Here is a 17,776-nt window from a genome sequence, read left to right as displayed (position 1 = left end):
CTGTAGACCCTAAGGACCCTGAAGTAGAAAACAAGAAATATGGTAAGAAATTACCTTAGTTATCTCTGTTTCTACGAGGTCCTTAGAGTCCACAGGGCATCCACCCTGACGCCCTGTGCTTCAGAAGTGTCTTGTTCTGGTTGCCAGTTTTTCTGTCTCCTTTCTGTGAGTATGAGATTCTTGTGCGTGCAGGACTTTCTCCTTTCTTTTTCTCCTCCTCAGGCCTTTGGCTTGATACGTAACTGAAGGTGCCTTGGCCGGGGGGCAGGGTATAGGAAGGGAGCCCCCAAGTTACTTCCCTGTGGACCCTAAGGACCTCATAGAAACAGAGATAACTAAGGTAAGTTTTCACCATATCTCTTATTTTTGCACTGTAATCTCCCTAAAAGGATGAAGAACTGTCTATAGGGGACTCGGCAGATTGCTGAACTCAGTATTTAATTACACTACAGTCACCAGGGATCCAGCTGCTTAAAAACTGCTAGAAATTCTCTCTCAGCTACAATGCACTAGCTATGATAGGGGAGGTGCTGTATCTAGCTGACAGAGTTTGTATTGGGGAGGATCAGAGTACTCACTGCCCGCCACAGTCACCAAATGGGCCGTCCTATCCTGCAGAGTCCGTGCCCCAGCCTCCGGCAGTCTCTGGCTGTCAATCTCACAGGAGGGGAAGGTTCATGGGCGGCTCCCCGCTGACGTTGCTTCCTCCCGAGGCTTCACAGCTTCCTGGCTGCACAAGTCCTAGCCGGAACTCTCCTCAATATGCTGCAGTCCCAGTAGCAGCTTCCCTCCGTGCGCTTTCTGACAGCTTCCCGGCTGTCTGAAGTCCCAGCACACTCCTTTCTGGCTGGCTGCGGCCCTGCACAGCACTATCCAGCGAGTCCCGCTCTCCTCCCTTCAGAGAGCTCTCGCTGTCCCTCCGGTCAGCGCGGCGCCCATGCTCCACTCCATTCACCTCCGCCTCATGTGAACGTTGCTCCCGGCGTCCCCCGCGAGTTCCCCTTATATCATAGCGGTCGCGTGCGGGGCCCTTCCCGCCAGCCGCACTCTCCGCTTCTCCTCTCTGTCCATCTATTTTATGCATGGGGACAGCTTCCCCTATGCTGCAGCCACAATGACCTGTCCCTGGCTGCATGTCCCACAGAGTCCACAGTCCAATAGGGGCAAACCACTCCAAATTCCCTGCTTATAGGGGTCAACACAGATAAATAAACTGGCATATGTACTTTTTAACATTGTAAATATATGAATTGCATATTTTACTTATTTATAGACAGTGGGCCTGATTCAGAGCCGCTCATAAGCTCTGAGCGATGTTCGCACAACTGCGCACATGCGTATGGGTCATAATGCGCATGCGCAAACCAGTCATTGCGGATGAAAATTGTGCGTTCGCAAAAAGCGAGGGGCTGCTAATTTGATTGACAGAATGTACCGTTTGTGGGTGGTAACAGGGGAAGGTGCTTGAAAACGGGGGAGTGGAGATCCGAACGCAGGCGTGCCAAACGGTCAAAAGGGCGTTTAATGGGAGTGCATAATTAGTAAAGGAGCGTCATCGACCACGTCTCTTGGTTGTCTTTTAGCTTGACCTGCTCGAAGTGATAGCGGTAAGAAAAAACTACCACAAGCACTGCGAGCAGTTCAGATCCCTTTCGATGTACCCGATTAATCTAATAAATACCGGAGATGACGTGTGTTGCGAACAGCAAAGGTGCGTCTTTACAAAATAGCGGGCACATTTTTCGTTCGCTTGCTCAGACATAGAGGCGTCAACAAACCGCAAAGAGCGAGCGCTCAATTTAAATAGCTAGCCCCTTTTTTGGAACGACCGTCCGCAAATAGCGTCCGGCTCTGAATCAGGCCCAGTGTCCATAAGTGAATCAAATACACAGATAAGTGTTTCACACTAAAAGGCCCACAACATTGATACTCCCTGAACTGGGGTATCACAATAGTGCCATACCCCGTTCACCAACTTGGCTGCCCCATCCCCTGGAACCTCCTGGAGAACCCTGACAAGAAGTCGGCAAGTACAGTATGCTCTTAATCAAGTTTATTAATATTGGAATTTGTAAACACTCCAACACTGACGCAACATTGGTCAAACCATTGACATTTGCGTCAGTTTAGGGTCTACTCTAGCTACTCTCCTCATAACCAACTAACTGTGGCCATTGTATTTGCAATTGGGAACACAGCAGAGTTCTCAGACACACCCATCACATTCACCATAACACATCTATAAAATGACCCCTTTTTGTAATCACTTTAGGTCATCTCCCAGTCTCCACCCTGATACACCGAGGCATTGCAAACCCCTTCTCAAGGTTTGGCAATGCCGTTCACAATTACGAATGGCATCGCTCACATTGGTTCCCGCGTGCGCAGTAAGGGTTTTCAAGACATTTTGCACATGTGCAGTAGCAAAACATTGCGCAACTGTATAAATATCGGCAATGCATCCTCTGAATCAGGACCTGATTCAGAGCCGCTCACAAGCGCTGTGCGCTCGTTCTGCGCGGCAACAGGGACAGGACACTAACAACAGGAGAGTGAAGGTGCGAACGCAGGCGTGCCTGGGTGTTTCAACGCCATTTTTAAGGCATGCATAATTAACAGGCAGTGTCCCAGTACACGTCACATGCCTGTTTTTTACACTGAAGTCCTCGCAGTGCTTGCGGTAGGGTAAGGCAACCACAAGCGCTGCGATCGCATCCGATGGTACTAGATGTACCGATGTTTTAAAACACTTCCTGGAGATGACGTGCGCTAGTAGTGGGCATCTCAACATACACTAGTGGGTGTCTGCATACACAGAGCTATCGTTCGCACAGCCAAAGGGGGTGTGCTTTTGCCTTGGCGAGCAAGTGCTTCCCATGGAGTCACTTTGACAAATTTGCATACGCTGGATGCGAGCGGCTCTGAATCAGGTCCTCAGGCCCCTAATTTAGCGTTAGGTGCAAATACAAAGGAAAGGAGCAATTTACATCTTGTTTGGCAAAACCATGTTGCTCTGCAGATGGGACACATTTAAAATTTGCAGAGAGGTTTATAATTGAGAGGAGTGTGTCCTAGCTTAGGCCCTCATTCAGAGCCGTACGCTCTGAGCAGAGCGCACGCTCTGAATGAGGGCCACCCTCCATAATTATGGAGCGTCCTCCTGGACGCTCGTATAGCTGTGGGTCTCCACCCACAGCCTATACGAGCGTGCAGTTTGATGGCCGCGATGGTCTTGACCATCGCGACCATCGCCACTGCGAGCCGGAGCCTGCGGTTGAGTTTTTCAACCGCAAGGCCCGGAGTGATTTTGGCTCTATCAGAGCCAAAATCACTCCCACTGACATCACTAGTGATGTCAGTGGGCCGGCTTCTGACGGTAGGCGTTCCCTTGGGAACGCCCCCGTCAGGGAGGCACGCCCCCAGCACGCCCACCAAAGGGGGCGTGCTGTCAATCAACATCGACAGCACGCCCCCTTTGATCAGACACAACGAGCGAAGGAAAGTCCTTCGCTCGTCGCGTCTGGCGCATGCACACGACGGAGCTCCCGCCGTCGTGCGCATGCTCAGTGCACAACATCGACCCACTTGCGAGCGGACAGCCGCTTGCGAGTGGGTCTGAATCATGCCCTTAATTCTAAATTTCAGTGCAAAAATAAAGCTGTCCAATATTTGTTCACGACATGCAATTGCAGCCAGTATTTTTCCTGCATTTCACAGATAGATTTATCTGTACCCCTTGTATTACTACATAGTTTGTTCCAGGAGCAAACTGAGGGGTCTATTTACTAAGCAGTGTTAGGAGACAGAGTGAAAAGTGATAAGTAAGTGATAAGGTGCCAGCCAATCAGCTCCCAACTGTCATCTCACAGGCTGTGTTTGAATAATGACAGTTGGGAGCTGATTGGCTGGCACCTTATCACTTTCTTATCACGTTTTTTGCTTACTTTTTTTTATTAGTCCCCGAATATCAAAGTGCTCCAGACATTTTGTGAGGAAAGACAGTTTTCAGGGACTCCCTGTCAATAATAAATATAAGAAAAATGACTAAGGCAATATATTTTGTCAAAACTCCTACATGGCATAGACAAAGGATTCACAAAAAATACTGTACTTGTTGTTAAATTTAGGTCTTAGGCTAAGATACAGTGCATGACACATAGCATTAGGGAGAGTACCACAACTTACACATCATACTTATTTTTATGACTCACATTACTTCTTTTCGGCTCACTCATATTTCCAGCTCACCCTATTGCTCCATCTCTGCCATAGAAGAATTATTGTCTCTCTGCTTCCCCTGTGTGTTACTGTCATATATTCCCTTGCAGATTCAGCCTACCACTTCCTTCACAACTTTACTGCCTGGTTCTGGCCAGAGCTCGCCCATCCATTTCTATAGGAATGATCATCTCTGAGCTCATTCCATACTTGCCTACGATTTAAATCTCCTCCCCGGGAGAACCCGGGGAGGAGAAGCAGCTGGGTCCCGACGGGGGCGGGTCCAAACGATTCACGACATTAAGCCCCGCCCCCTCCGTGGCAAATTGCCACGATTGGCGCATATTTAAATAAGGGGCGGGGCTAAATGACGCGATTCATGAAGAATCATGTCTTTAAGCCCCGCCCTGTACAAAGGGATCCGCGATTGCCGTGGAAGTTCTCCCCATTCTGCCCACTTCATTAGGAAGTGGGCAGAATGCGGGAGAAGTGCCTACCCTTCCGGGGGTGCGGGGGGTTACCCGAAAAATCGAGAGCCTCCCGCGAAAACCGGGAGGGTAGGCAGTTATGGGCCTCATTCATGTCGGAGTCCTTTAGCAACAAGTTCTGCAATGTTCATGTATCTTTTCTTTATCAAAACAGGACATGGATGCTACCTAGGGGCATATTCAATTAGCCGTGAAAATTCCCGTACTTTTCGCATGCACTGACATTAGGGATCACTATAGATACCCCTGAATAAACCTACTGAAGGTATTTGGGGTACTTAAATGATCTCAATAGCTGCTAATCAGCGTCTTTCAGAAATGGTGGAGAATGGCATTTAGCAGGTTTTTTTTTTGCAGAAAATAAGTAGTCCCAGCAAATTTGGGGTACATGAAAATAGGTTCTAGCATATTTTGAAGTTGCTAAAGTGAAGTTTTAAAAAACTTAAAAAATCCACCTGCAGCAAACACCTGCAGTCTTAAAAACAGTAGTTTTTAAGTTTGTCCCCCAACTTTGTCTTTTTTCGCCCCCAAAATGAAAGTACTTTGGTGTTAAGTTTTTTTTACTTTTTTTTTTACACAGTTTACCTTTGGGGGACTGTCCCAAGGGTGCAGCATGGTTTCTGCAAGTTTGCACCCCAAAACCCCAATTCTGCACTTTTTTCAACAACTTTCATAGGTGAATCATTTTTGCCTATTCCAATGCACCGGTGAAAAAGTCTGTGGAATTGAATACCGGGATAAGTTTTCGCCTGGCGAGATGACGTCACTGGCAAAACTTTTCCACAGAAACTGACTTTTCGCACCTTATTGAGTACCCCCCATAAACTGAAGAGGACTTTCCCATTGATTATGTGGGGGGAGGGGTTTAAAAAAGCAATACAATATTTGGATTCCGTATACTGGCCCTGATTCAGAGCCGGTCGCTCTGACAGAGCGCTCGCTCTAAATCAGGGCCGGTCTTTTTTTTTTTTTTTAGAACGGCCTCCTGGCCGCTCGCATAGCTGTGGGTGACCATCCACAGCTATAGCGAGGGGCCAGGAAGATGGTCGCAATGGTCAAGATGGGTCTCGTGGCCGCAAGCCCCAGAGAGATTTCGGCTCTGTTAGAGCCGAAATCACTCCCACTGGCATCACTCGTGATGTCAGTGGGGCCGCCCCCAAATGGAGGCGTTCACATGGGAATGTGGCCCACCCACCAAAGGGGGCGTGCTGTCACTCAACATCGACAGCACGCCCCCTTTGGTACGAGACCCGGAGCGACGGATTACCCGTCGCTGTCCGGGTCTCACGCATGCGCATGACGGAGCCGGCTCCATCGTGCGCATGCGCTCTGGGCTACCATCGACCCGGTTGCGAGTGCTCAGCGCTTGAGACCGGGTCTGAATCAGGCCCAGTGTCTTTATTTGTTATATGTTTTTTATAGCAGGAGCCAGCAGGCCCTTGTGACATATTTGCTGACTTCTTCTGTTTCTTTCCCGGGAGAAGCAAGGGGAGGAGAAACAGATGGTTGGGGCCGGGGCTGGATGGTTAGCTTCATTGAGCCCCGCCCCCTCAAACGGCTCATTTTTTATATAGGGGGTGGGGCCAAATGACGCGATTCTCATAGAATCGTGTCATTAGAGCCGTCCGGAAGCGCCGATCACCGGGAATATTCTCCCCATTCTGCCCTCTTTACTAGGAAGTGCCTATCCTTCCATGGGTGCAGGGGGTTACATGAAAAATCTGGAGCCTCCCGCGACTTCTGTGAGGGTAGGAAACCCTGCCTTGTGGCCCTCATTAAATTGGACATTAAAAAGCTTGCTGGAATCTGTAGTACACCAGTAAAAAATAGATATTAATCTACTGTTTACCACTTATTACCCCAACACCCACAGCTCACAGAAGAGACCTAATGTAGTCAACAAAGGGCCGGGTTTTTTTTTAAGCGAGCCAAATTTTTTTTGAGGACCCAATCCCCCTGGTGCATGCAGGTTCCCTAGGGTTGGTTGGCACCATATCAAGGGGGTACACACTGTGTGGCTCTCTGCTATTGGCTGGTAAAGCCTAGTGGCAATGGAAATTTTAGGGGGACCCCATGCTCTTTGCCTCCTGATTTTTCCCACTGTGAGCCTAGGCTTCCCAGGCTTCAAGGCAAAGTGCTGGTTAAAGTTTTTTGGGGGACCACATGCACAACTTTCTGGCTGCCCCCTCCAGGTCGTCACAGAGGGGGCATGATTCGGCAAAGGTGGGAAGTGCATGATCCTTTATTTTTATGGCACCATAAGGGCTTCTCAGCACCTTACAAATGAGCAAAACAAGAAAACAGTGACTAAAGGTGCCCACACATATACCGATGTGCTCACGATACAATTTTATTGCCAATTTCCTCATGAACTTTCACGGGAGCTCCCTTGCCGTCGTGATCACGATTTTGGAAAAAAGACACCCAATCTGTCTTACGATCTCACGATCTATCGGATCGTACGCATCGTGAGATTGGCCATAACAAATCGTGAGTTGAAAAAAAAAAAAAAACAGGCTCTTGACTATTGGAGGGAAATTTAAATAGCCATAACAATGGGAGGGGCTAGCTTGGGAGTATAAAAAAAGCAGGCACCCTAAACTCTGTGTACATTCTGCTCTGCTACTAGATGAGGCTAGGTGTATTCCTGCTGAATCCTGTACATTGCTACTGTGCTCTTTGTATTTGGCTTGCCTTATACAAAGTTTATTCTACCTGCAAGTGTGTGCTACCTACCTACCTGCATTCTATCCTGTTCCTGAATTCTGTACTGATGCATCCCTATCGGTATAGAGTGTTGGTCGCTGAAGCCGGGGTCCGGGAGATTAGGAAGAGAGCCCAGCGAAGAAGGACAAGAGCATGCTGGACCAAGGAGTGGCTGCTACAAAGGGATACCCGCTCTCACATGTCCCTGCTGATAGAGATCAAGGAGAACAACCCGGAGAACTATCGGAACTACCTGCGCATGGATGACGCCAGCTTCCAAGAATTGCTGCATCTGGTGACCCCCCACATCAAGAGACAGGACACAAGGTGGCAGAGGGCAATCCCTGCTGAAGACACACTGGTGGCTACCCTAAGGTACCTGGCTACAGGAAGGTCACTGGAAGACCTGAAGTTTGGGACACTCATCTCACCTCAGTCCTTGGGCGTCATCATTCCGGAGACCTGCAAAGCCATCGTAAAAGTGCTACAGTACCAGTATTGCAAGGTAAGTTAAAAAAAAACACCACACATTGGTTTCTTGTGCAAAAAAAATTTTTATTTTTATTTTTTACTCAACATAAAGCAAAAAATTGCCTTCTTTAAGTACAATGTGCACTGACCTGCAGGCAACTGAAAGTGTGGACCAAACTGTGTGCAATATACTTTTTTTGTAACAAGTTCACATAAGAACATTATCACCAAATTTTATGAATCCCAATAGGTAGCCGGCTGTATGTGATAGGGTGGGTCAGACGCCAGTTTGAACAGGCCAATACACATATGGCACAAGTATACATTGTGGCCCCCGGCTTCCAGCAATGTCTACTTGTGCCATGTGCGTAGTGACCTTGTTCAAATGGCGTCATCACCACCCTATCCCATGCAGCAAGCACCTATTGGAATTCATAAAATTTGGTGATATTACAATCAAGAAAAAATTGACATCTGTGTATATTGGGGCGACTCATCTGCTGCATCCAGCAGAGCATTATACAAGGTGATGCTGGAGCTTGGGGTGCTTGGTGGGGGAGTAATATCTAACTGGGCAGGGGGGGGCGGACATACCCATTTGGGGCAGGGGAAAATGGCATTGGATCTGCAATGTATGTCGAATTTGAGATATTTTTGCTCATACAGCGACTCAAGAGGTCGTAGTTTAACCTTAAAAAATTTTGTTGGATATCTGCATCCACATTTCTCAATGTGCTGTTCACATGAGCTGTGAAATCATCAATTGCATCTGGTGGTTTCTGCAGCAGCCGTTCTGCGTTTTGTAAAAAATGGTCCTCTCGTTCTGTAAAATTTTCCTTTCTGCCTTTTTTTTTATTTTTTTGGGGTTGTTGAGAAGATGAGGGTCCAGGTGGAACTTGACTTTCCACTTGTGTGCTATTCTCCGGATCACTGTCGCCAGCGAGCAGACTGAGGTCCGGTGTTGATGTTAAATCAGGGTCTTGGGTGGGAGTCTATATAGGAAAAAAAGATATAAAAAATATTATAGTCATGTTTTAACATCTTTTTTACTATTTTTACAGTTTCCTAACACCGTGGAGGAGTGGACCAGCATCGCGGAAGATTTTGAACAACGTTGGAATTTCCCTAAATGCGGAGGAGCCATCGATGGGAAACACATCTGCATCAACCCACCTGCCAACACCGGATCATATTACTACAACTACAAAGGATTCTTCAGCATCGTTCTCATGGCAGTGGTGAATGCCAACTACGAATTTCTGTTTGTGGATGTCGGCAAGAATGGGCATGCTTCGGATGGTGGGTCCTTCAAAAAGACGGCTTTCTACCAGAGACTCGCCAACAAAACCCTCAACCTGCCCTCACTGGACGTGACAAAGCATGGCCTAAATTACGTTTTCGTTGCAGACGAGGCTTTTGCATTACATGAACATGTGATGAAGCCATTTGCACACAGGGGCCTGACCAGAGAGAAAAGGATATACAACTACCGTCTATCCCGGGCACGGCGCATTGTGGAAAATGCGTTTGGAATAATGAGCAACCGCTTCCGCATTTTCCACACCACCATCAATCTACATGTGGAGAAGATAGACTGGGTCGTGATGGCGTGCTGTGTGCTGCACAACTTTCTGCGAAGAAAATCTACTCAACGAGGACCAGTCCCAGCTAGACCAGAAGATGTAGGACCCCTGGAGGACATTGAACATTTGACATCTGTGTCTGCACCAACAACTACAACAACATCCACCGCACGTGCCAAAGAAGTGAGGGAGGAGTACATGACCTATTTCAATGGACCAAGTGCTGTACCATGGCTGGAGGACTATCTGTGAACTACTGACTAAATTGGACATTTGGGATTTAACAACTAAAACATTAAGGATTTTGGTTTAAACTGTGTCACTACTTACCAAGACTTCTGCAACCTCCTCATCTCCCTCACGCTCAGACATCAAGATGATTGATCAACCCCTTTGAGGCTCTTGTTCACTGATGAATGACATAATTTGGTAGTACCACAGCGCAGGAGTATATATTTCATCTGTAGCCGCTTTTTTGGAGTCATCCACCTTCTTTTTTTCTTTGATGTATACTGTCCTGAGATTTTGTATCTTTTGCCGTACAGTTTTCAGTCTGCATCAGATATGTATTTTTTTGTATACACCAACAGTTCCCCGAGTGCGGCCAACTTCTGCGACTTATTGTGGTACTTCCGAGAACTGATCTTCCACAGACAGTCTTTCGAGTGCAGGATTTCAATGAATCCTGTAACGAATTCACGTTCTGAATCCATGGACATTATCTATGAATAAGAAAAAAAAGGACATTTAAATATTTGTGTATATAGTTTTGTTAAATGTAATGTTGTTATAGTTCACATTTTTAATGTTTTAATATTTTCTTTTTTACAGGTTTTTAAAGGTTTGTTATGGTATTCTAATCATGTTTTTTTTTACAGGAATGTTATGTGTTTATTGCTTGGTAATATAATGTTTGTCTTTGTTTGACAGTATGGGTTTTCCACCTTTGGGCCTCTCGTTGTGGTAGAACTACAGATCCCAGAATGTTCTAAAAAAACAGTTTCAAAGGTGGGTGGCAGGTCATCCTGGGTTCTGTAGTTCCACAACAGCTGGAGACCAAAAGGTAGAAGACCCCCAGCTTTAAATAATGTGTGTTTTTAAATGTAATGTATGGTGTTTTTTTTGTAAAAAACGTGTTTATTTATTTATTTATTTATTTGAGGTATTACACACATTGGTGGGCAGTGGGAGCCTCAATACGGCGGGCGGTGGCTGGGTCATGCATTTATTACCTGGGGGCATACATTGGTGGGCAGTGGGGGAGCTTAATGCATGACCCAGCCACCGCCCACCTCAATACGGCGGGCGGTGGCTGGGTCATGCATTTATTACCTGGGGGCACACATTGGTGGGCAGTGGGGAGCACATATTGGTGGGCAGTGTGGTTGTATTAAACTGTACCAATACTCACCAAAACTTGTCCAAAACAAAACTTCAGTGTGCAGGCTCCCAAAGTGCGACTGTCTTGCTCCATACACGATGCTGCACAAGATGGCGATGGGGCGTGTCCAGGCTTCTGTCAGTCAAATTCTGCATTGTGTGATGAATCGTACGATTCATTGTGAGGAAAAAAAACCCTCACGATCGGCGTCCATCGTGTTCATGGTTGGCTAATCTGCCCTACAGCACGGCAGATCAGAAGATGCGATGGACGGGGACGCGCATCGGCATCATGCTCGTGAGTATAAACTAGGGGTGAGCGGGTTCGGATTTCTGAAATCCGAACCCCCCCGAGCCCCCCCGATCCGAGTCCGATCCGAGTCAGGCTCGACTTTTCCCGCCTGACTCGGATCTGAAATCGAGGCAAAACGTCATCATCCCGCCTTCCGAGTCTCGCGGGTTTTGGATCCTATATAAGGTACCCGCGTCGGCGCCATTTTCTCACTCGGCTGTGGACAGTGAAGAGGGAGGGTGGGAGTTAGGGCTGTGTAGTGTAGTGTAGTGTAGTGCTGCTGTTGTCCACTACTTCAAAGTCCATAGGGGCTGGCTGTGTTGTGCTGTGCTGCTGTTGTTAATAGGGGCTGTGTCCACTACTTCAAAGTCCATAGGGGCTGGCTGGACTGTGTTGTGCAGTCAGTTCTCCATAGGGGCTGTGTCCACTCCAAAGTCCTGTGCAGTGTCCCAGTCCTAAAGGAGTGCTGTAGTGTTGTCCAGGGGGTGCTCTGTCCATCAGGGGTGCTCCCCCCAAGTGCTAAAAAAATAATATATTTTCTGTGTTTGTGAATTGTGTGCGCAGTAGCCGCACGTGCATCAACAAAGTAGTGCCAAGCGTGCGCCTGTGTCATAAGTAAAGGGCCGGCTGGCTTGACCGTTAAAGGGTGCTGTAACCCCCGAAAGTACACTCCAGTCCAAACCAAAAAAAATTATTTTCTGTGTTTGTGAATTGTGTGCGCAGTAGCCGCACGTGCATCAACAAAGTAGTGCCAAGCGTGCGCCTGTGTCATAAGTAAAGGGCCGGCTGGCTTGACCGTTAAGGGTGCTGTAACCCCCGAAAGTACACTCCAGTCCAAACCAAAAAAAAAATTATTTTCTGTGTTTGTGAATTGTGTGCGCAGTAGCCGCACGTGCATCAACAAAGTAGTGCCAAGCGTGCGCCTGTGTCATAAGTAAAGGGCCGGCTGGCTTGACCGTTAAGGGTGCTGTAACCCCCGAAAGTACACTCCAGTCCAAACCAAAAAAAAAATTATTTTCTGTGTTTGTGAATTGTGTGCGCAGTAGCCGCACGTGCATCAACAAAGTAGTGCCAAGCGTGCGCCTGTGTCATAAGTAAAGGGCCGGCTGGCTTGACCATTAAGGGTGCTGTAACCCCCGAAAGTACACTCCAGTCCAAACCAAAAAAAAAAATATTTTCTGTGTTTGTGAATTGTGTGCGCAGTAGCCGCTCGTGCATCAACAAAGTAGTGCCAAGCGTGCGCCTGTGTCATAAGTAAAGGGCCGGCTGGCTTGACCGTTAAAGGGTGCTGTAACCCCCGAAAGTACACTCCAGTCCAAACCAAAAAAAAATTATTTTCTGTGTTTGTGAATTGTGTGCGCAGTAGCCGCACGTGCATCAACAAAGTAGTGCCAAGCGTGCGCCTGTGTCATAAGTAAAGGGCCGGCTGGCTTGACCGTTAAGGGTGCTGTAACCCCCGAAAGTACACTCCAGTCCAAACCAAAAAAAAAATTATTTTCTGTGTTTGTGAATTGTGTGCGCAGTAGCCGCACGTGCATCAACAAAGTAGTGCCAAGCGTGCACCTGTGTCATAAGTAAAGGGCCGGCTGGCTTGACCGTTAAGGGTGCTGTAACCCCCGAAAGTACACTCCAGTCCAAACCAAAAAAAAAATTATTTTCTGTGTTTGTGAATTGTGTGCACTGTGGCTGCACGTGCATCAACAAAGGAGCAGCGCCAAGCGTGCGCCTGTGTCCCATAAGTAAAGAGCCGGCTGGCTCATTTCTTAAAGGGTGGTGTAACCCACAAAGTGCACTACTCTCCAGCAAAAATAAAATAATATTTTCTGTGTTTGTGTGCGCTTTAGCCGCACGTATATATATCAATATAACATAAATGGAGGACCAAACTTTCTCCGATAAAAATAAAATAGGGAAAGATCAAGAACCTCTTCCTCCTAGTGCTGTTGCTGCTGCTGGGAGTTGTTCATCATCCCAGAGAGGAAGTAGGAACATCACTACTTTTACTAAACAATTGACCCTCCAACAGTCCCTAGCGATGAGGATGAAGTACAACAGCAGTCAACCTGAAGCAAAACGTATAACTGAGGCCTTGACTGCTATGTTGGTGTTAGACGTGCGTCCGGTATCCGACATTAGTGCAGTGGGATTTAGACAATTGATGGAGGTAGTGTGTCCTCGGTTCCAAATCCCGTCTAGATTCCACCTGCATCCTCAAAGCAGCAGCGACAAGCGTGCGTCTGTCTGTTAAAGGGTGGTGACACCCTCAAAGTGTGCTACACAAACAATTAAAATATTGTTCTTTTTTTTCTGTCTTTGTGAATTGTGTGGGCTGTAGCCGCACCTGCATCCTTAAAGCAGCAGCGACAAGCGTGCGTCTGTCTGTTAAAGGGTGGTGACACCCTCAAAGTGTGCTACACAAACAATTAAAATATTGTTCTTTTTTCTGTCTTTGTGAATTGTGTGGGCTGTAGCCGCACCTGCATCCTTAAAGCAGCAGCGACAAGCGTGCGTCTGTCTGTTAAAGGGTGGTGACACCCTCAAAGTGTGCTACACAAACAATTAAAATATTGTTCTTTTTTCTGTCTTTGTGAATTGTGTGGGCTGTAGCCGCACCTGCATCCTTAAAGCAGCAGCGACAAGCGTGCATCTGTCTGTTAAAGGGTGGTGACACCCTCAAAGTGTGCTACACAAACAATTAAAATATTGTTCTTTTTTTTTCTGTCTTTGTGAATTGTGTGGGCTGTAGCCGCACTTGCATCCTTAAAGCAGCAGCGACAAGCGTGCGTCTGTCTGTTAAAGGGTGGTGACACCCTCAAAGTGTGCTACACAAACAATAAAAATATTCTTCTTCTTTTTTCTGTCTATGTGAATTGTGTGGGCTGTAGCCGCACCTGCATCCTTAAAGCAGCAGCGACAAGCGTGCGTCTGTCTGTTAAAGGGTGGTGACACCCTCAAAGTGTTCTACACAAACAATTAAAATATTGTTCTTTTTTTTTCGGTCTTTGTGAAATGTGTGGGCTGTAGCCGCACCTGCATCCTTAAAGCAGCAGCGACAAGCGTGCGTCTGTCTGTTAAAGGGTGGTGACACCCTCAAAGTGTTCTACACAAACAATTAAAATATTGTTCTTTTTTTTTCGGTCTTTGTGAAATGTGTGGGCTGTAGCCGCACCTGCATCCTTAAAGCAGCAGCGACAAGCGTGCGTCTGTCTGTTAAAGGGTGGTGTAACTCTCAAAGTGTTCCAAAAAATAAAAAACTATTTTTTTAATGTGTTTGTGACTTGTGTGCGATGTAGCCACACTTGCATCCTCAAAGCAGCAGCGACAAGCATGCGTCTGTCTGTTAAAGGGTGGTGACACCCTCAAAGTGTGCTACAGAAACAATTAAAATATTGTTCTTTTTTTTTCTGTCTATGTGAATTGTGTGGACTGTAGCCGCACCTGCATCCTTAAAGCAGCAGCGACAAGCGTGCGTCTGTCTGTTAAAGGGTGGTGACACCTCAAAGTGTTCTACACAAACAATTAAAATATTGTTCTTTTTTTTTCGGTCTTTGTGAAATGTGTGGGCTGTAGCCGCACCTGCATCCTTAAAGCAGCAGCGACAAGCGTGCGTCAGTCTGTTAAAGGGTGGTGACACCTCAAAGTGTTCTACACAAACAATTAAAATATTCTTCTTCTTTTTTCTGTCTTTGTGAATTGTGTGGGCTGTAGCCGCACTTGCATCCTCAAAGCAGCAGCGACAAGCGTGCGTCTGTCTGTTAAAGGGTGGTGTAACCCTCAAAGTGTGCTCCACAAACAATAAAAATATTCTTTTTTTTTTTCTGTCTTTGTGAATTGTGTGGGCTGTAGCCGCACTTGAATCCTCAAAGCAGCAGCGACAAGCGTGCGTCTGTCTGTTAAAGGATTACATCGGTGACAGCATCCAAGTAGGCATGTCAGACAGTCCGTACCTGTACTGGCAGGAAAAAGAAGCAATTTGGAGGTCCCTGTACAAACTGGCTATATTTTACCTGAGTTGCCCCCCCTCCAGTGTGTACTCCGAAAGAGTGTTTAGTGCAGCCGGGAACCTTGTCAGCGAAAGGCGTAGGAGGTTGCTTCCACAAAATGTGGAGAAGATGATGTTCATAAAATGAATTATCAACTCTTCCAGGGAGACCAGCCTCCAGAACGTACAGAGGGACCTGTGGTTCCAGCAGGGACGAATTAATACTCTGTGAGGATGAGGATGTACACACTGAAGAGGGTGAGGAATCGGTGGATGAGGAGGATGAGGATGACATCTTGCCTCCGTAGAGCCAGTTTGTGCAGGGACACATTAATTGCCAGCTTGTTTTGTGGGGGCCCAAACGAACCAATCATTTCAGCCACAGTTGTGTGGCAGACCCTGGCGCTGAAATGATTGATTTGTTAAAGTGTGCATGTCCTGTTTATACAACATAAGGGTGGGTGGGAGGGCCCAAGGACAATTCCATCTTGCACTTCTTTTTTTTCTTTGCATTATGTACAGTTTGGGGCCTAGTTTTTCTAACTGCCATCCTGTCTGCCACTGCAGTGTCACTCCTAGATGGGTCACGTGTTTGTGCCGCCCACTCGTGTCGCTTAGCATAGTCATCCAGCTACCTCGGTGCAACCTTTTGGACATGAAAACACTATTGTGAGGTGTGAGGTGTTCAGAATAGACTGGAAATGAGTGGAAATTAAGGTTATTGAGGTTAATAATAGCATAGGAGCAGAGAAACCAACAAATTCTGTGATTTTAGCTGTTTTTATGCTTTTTTTCAAAAAAATACAGATCCAAAACACAAAACCCAGAACCCAAAACACGGAAGGGTGGTTTTGGCAAAACCAATCCAGATCCAAAACACGAAGAAAGATCCAGATCCAAAACCAAAACACAAAACACGAAAAGTGGCCGGTGCACACCCCTAGTATAAACTCACGATTTGTACTTTTTTTTACCCGATTCGTCGTCACGATTCGTCGAAATCGGCCAAATCGTGTAAAATGTCGCTATGTGTGTGGGCACCTTTACAGTACAAAACAATGCAGGACAAGGACATGTTTAATAAATATTGCTGCAACTGCGATCATAACACTCAAATAAGCAACAAGGCAGCAACAACCAAAGGTTAGTTGGAGGGCTAGGGAGTATAGTGTAAGTAAGGGAAGGAGAAGCACATGCACATGCTTGTGAGAGTTTACAATCTAAAGGGGAGGGGCAGAAAGACAGGGTAGACAGTGAGGAAGGAGCAGTGGATTAGGATGAGAGCTGGATGGCTTGATGAAGAAGTGAGTTTTGAGTGCCTGTTTGAAGATTTGTAGAGAGGTGGAGAGTCAGAGAGGGAGAGAATCCAGAGGTAGTAAGCAGCACAAGCAAAATCTTGGAGGCAGGAGTGGGAGGAAGTAATCAGTTGGCAAGAGTGGCGGCATGCATTTGTGGAGCAAAGTGTGTGGGCAGGAGTGTGAAGGGAGATAAGGTCAGAGATGTAAATGAGGAAGGTTTGGGTGAGTGCTTTGAAAGTGAGTGTGAGAAGCTTGAATTGGGTTTGAAGGGGAATGAAAACTAGTGTAGGGCTTGCAGGAGAGGGGAGACAGATGTAGTACATTTGGAGAGGAAAATGAGCCGGGCAGCAGCATTGATGGCTGATTGGCCTGGAGAGAGGTGGGAGTGAGGGAGACCAGATGGTAGGAGGTTACAGTAGTCCAATCTCGAGATGACTAGTGAATGAATGAAGGTCTTAGTTGCCTCCAGGCTGAGAAAGGGTCTGATCCTAGAAGTATTTCTGAGATGGAAATGGCAGGACTGAGAAAGGTACTGAATCTGTGGTTTGAAGGAGAGGGAGGGGCAGTGGCAGAACTCCCGGAGACAATGGAGTCATTTGCCGCCGGGCGTCAGCCCTGAAGGGGGCACCTGGCTCCATTGTCCCCGGGAGCTGCATGGAGAAGGAGCGCCGCTGATCAGTGCTCCACTTCCATTGGAGTAACTACGGAGGGTGCAAGGGGTGCGGTCGCACCCCTGCACCCTCCATTTGCCGGGCGCCCGCTGAGTGTGTTACCAGTGGGCACCCGGCTCCTATCCTCCTGGCGGCAGCCGGAGGATGGAGCTCCCTCCGTCTTCCGGGTCCCGCAGTGTACTATGGGAGTGACATCATAACGTCACTCCCATAGTGCCGAGGAGCGGACGCCGGGGACGGAGCTCAGGAGTGAGCTCCGTCTTCCGGGTCCTGCAGTGCACTATGGGAGTGACATAATGACGTCACTCCCATAGTGCCGAGGAACAGACACCAGGGATGGACGGCAGCAGCACTGGAGCGGGGATAAAGGTAAGTGTTTGTTTTTTTTGTGTGTGTGTGTGCGTGCACGGTGGGGCCATCACTACTGGGGGCAACTACAGGGGCTCACTACTGGGGGCAACTACAGGGGCTCACTACTGGGGGCAACTACAGGGGCCTCACTACTGGGGTAACTACAGGGGCCTCACTACTGGGGGTAACTACAGGGGCCTCACTGCAGGGGACTCACTACTGAGGGCAACTACAGGGGCTCACTACTGAGGGCAACTACAGGGTGCTAACTACAGGGGCCTCACTACTGGGGGCAACTACAGGGGCCTCACTACTGAGGGTAACTACAGGGGCCTC

The sequence above is a fragment of the Taudactylus pleione genome, unplaced genomic scaffold (assembly GCF_031769625.1).
Source record: "Taudactylus pleione unplaced genomic scaffold, aTauple2 ptg000095l, whole genome shotgun sequence".
Taxonomy (NCBI): domain Eukaryota; kingdom Metazoa; phylum Chordata; class Amphibia; order Anura; family Myobatrachidae; genus Taudactylus; species Taudactylus pleione.
The sequence above is the reverse complement of the archived record's forward strand: the minus strand, read 5'-3'. Positions refer to the sequence as shown.